Raw genomic sequence first — 2,762 nt, forward strand, 5'->3', positions numbered from 1 at the left:
GAGTAGTCATTTGGCCAGTTAAGGAATGATAGCTTTGTAGGATGCATCTGTTTGATCAATAAGCTAACAAATCCAGATGTGATGGAGCATGCCTGTAATCCCAGCACAAGGGAGGCTGAGGCATGAAGATCAGGAAAATTGTTCTGGGTTGCATAGCAATTGGGGCTAGCCTGAGACCCTGTCTCAACAAACTACAAAGTAAAATAAAAGCAAAATACAATAAACCAAAAGAGCAATTCACTGCTGAATACTTCATAATAATATCTATTACACTGGGTAGATTATGTGAAAAGATTTTGTTTTCTAAGCTTAAAACAGATACTAGGGAAATATTAATTTCCTTTCTTCTGCAAACTCTTCCTGTGGGTTTTTTTTTTATAACATTTTCACCTGAATAAGTAAAGTTGATCTGCCTCCCTGCAGCTGGTCCTGGTGCTGTCATTTACCATACATACTCACAGAGCTTCCAAACACACACACACACACACACACACACACACACACACACACACACCACCCCAATATATTGGCCAACAATCCAGAGAGCAGGGAGGGTCACAGACAGTGGTTTTGTTAAGAGATGTTGGATCATTCGGGCATTAACTTCATTAGAGGATCAGTCCAAAATGGGTTCATAGTTAACAGTCTATTAGGGGATGAGATTTACTAAAGGAAACAGGCCACTGGGAATGTGTGCCTTTGAAGGTTGTATCTTGTCCCCAGAACCCTCTTCTCCCTCTCCCCCTCTCTTTTCTCCTCCCTCTCCCTCTCCCTTCCTCTCTGCTTCCTAGTCACCTTGAGGTAAACAGTGTCCTCTATGTACCCTGATATTCTGCTTCACTTCAAGCTCAAAGGAACAAAGCCGCCTGACATTGAACGAAAACCTATAAAACCATAAACTAAGGTTAAGCTTGCCCTCATTTGAATTGTTTTCCTCTGGTGCTGGCTCACAGTGATGGAAATCTGACCTGGCATGGGGGATAACATTGGATAGCTGAGGAAGTTGGATACTCACCTCTCATCCTACCAAACACTGACTCTGAGTGGATTAGAGTGAAATGTAAGACCTGAAACTCTAAGAGTACTGAGAGAGAAAGCACAAAGAAGACTCAGTATTGGCTTTGGAAAAGACTGTTTTGTGCATGACCACAAAAGCCCAGGAAATAAAAGCAAAAAATAGTCAAATGGGATTAGGTCACACTTAAAAGCAATGTGGGATTATGGGACACTAAAGGCACTGTGGCAAAAAGGGCCATAACATGAAGAGACACGGTGGGATAAGAGGAAATATTTGTCAAGCACAAACTTGATAAAGACATGTTATCCAAGGTATATAAGGAACTTAATTTGATAGCAAGAAACCTGTTAATGGGTAAAGCATATACACAGACATTTTAAGACAAAGATGAGCAAATGGAAAACAGGGATAAATAAAATTACTCAGCATCAATGATTATTTAAAGTGGAAACTTAAGGGTTTTTTGGTTGGTTGGATGGTGTTTGGCTGGGGCAAACAAGTGAAGGAACATTACGTTAAAGTGAACACAGGTATGAAAGGCTAAGGCAGACTCATAAAGGAATGTTTTGCTGAAGCAGACACAGGAGAGAGGATGTTCTGCTAAAGCAAGTGCATGAAAGGACATGTGATGAAGGACTCTTCGCTAATGACACACATGTATTGGTTCTTACATTGTGTAGCTAAGCTGCATTTGTCAGGATGACATAGAGAAAAAAAAACAAACCAAAAAACTTGTGGTGATATGCTGTAGTTTGTTGTTGCTTTCTCTGACTCAGGTTGATTGGATGCACGTGCTGAGGCAAGGCACAGGGAGAAGGCGTGATGTTTTGATGGAGTGACGGAGACAGAGCTTGGCTTGCTGGTACAGCTAGCTGGGCAGCACTTGTGGGTCTCCCATCTTCTCTGATCATTGCTTCACTGAGAGAAACTCTGCTGAGAACTTCTCCTGGCCTTCCTGCTGGTCCCTTCTGCTGACTCAAGCTAAGGCTGAGGCCTGGCTGTCTCTGCTAGGTCGTGTCACGGCTGTTGCTAACCTGACTCTACTGTATCTGTGAAGTGTTTGCAAGTGGATGGAGCTGCCACTGCCTGCTAACTTGTGAACTGAACTTCCAATTTCCAGACAATACAGACAAACAGGTCCACTTCCCCCATATCCTTTCCACTACTACTGCTGGGTGGTGGGCTACAAGGAAGGTTAAAGTATTTAAGAACCATCATTAAAAATAGGATTTGAAATATTAAAGTTACAATTACTGGATAAATACAAATTGAAACCATAATGAGATATCACCTCACACCTGTTGGGATGTCTATTATCAAAAAGATAGAAGGTAATAACTGTTCACAAGGATATGGAAAAAAGAAGACCTTCATACATTGCTAGCGGGTATGTAAATTATTAGCACAGCCATTTTGCAAAGCAGATTGGAAGTTCCTCAAAGAATAAAAAAATAAATAAAATAGAATTTCTTCTGATCTAGCAATTCTGCTTCTGGGTAGGTCTCCTAAGGAGATGGAGTCAGTTGTTTGAAATGTTTGGTTTTAGACCCTGGGACAAGGGACTGAGGTGCATATCTTAGATACCAAAGCCGACCTGGTCTCTAGGGTCTCCTAGCATCCCTGTCCTTACCTGGCATATCCTGCCCACAACCCTGAACTTTCCAGCCCAGGAACTGGGCTGCCCTCCCTCCAGAGGCTCTTCATTTTCCCCTGTTCTCTCTCACACACACTCTTTTTTTTTTTT

The sequence above is a fragment of the Mastomys coucha genome, unplaced genomic scaffold (assembly GCF_008632895.1).
Source record: "Mastomys coucha isolate ucsf_1 unplaced genomic scaffold, UCSF_Mcou_1 pScaffold21, whole genome shotgun sequence".
NCBI classification, from domain to species: Eukaryota; Metazoa; Chordata; class Mammalia; order Rodentia; family Muridae; genus Mastomys; species Mastomys coucha.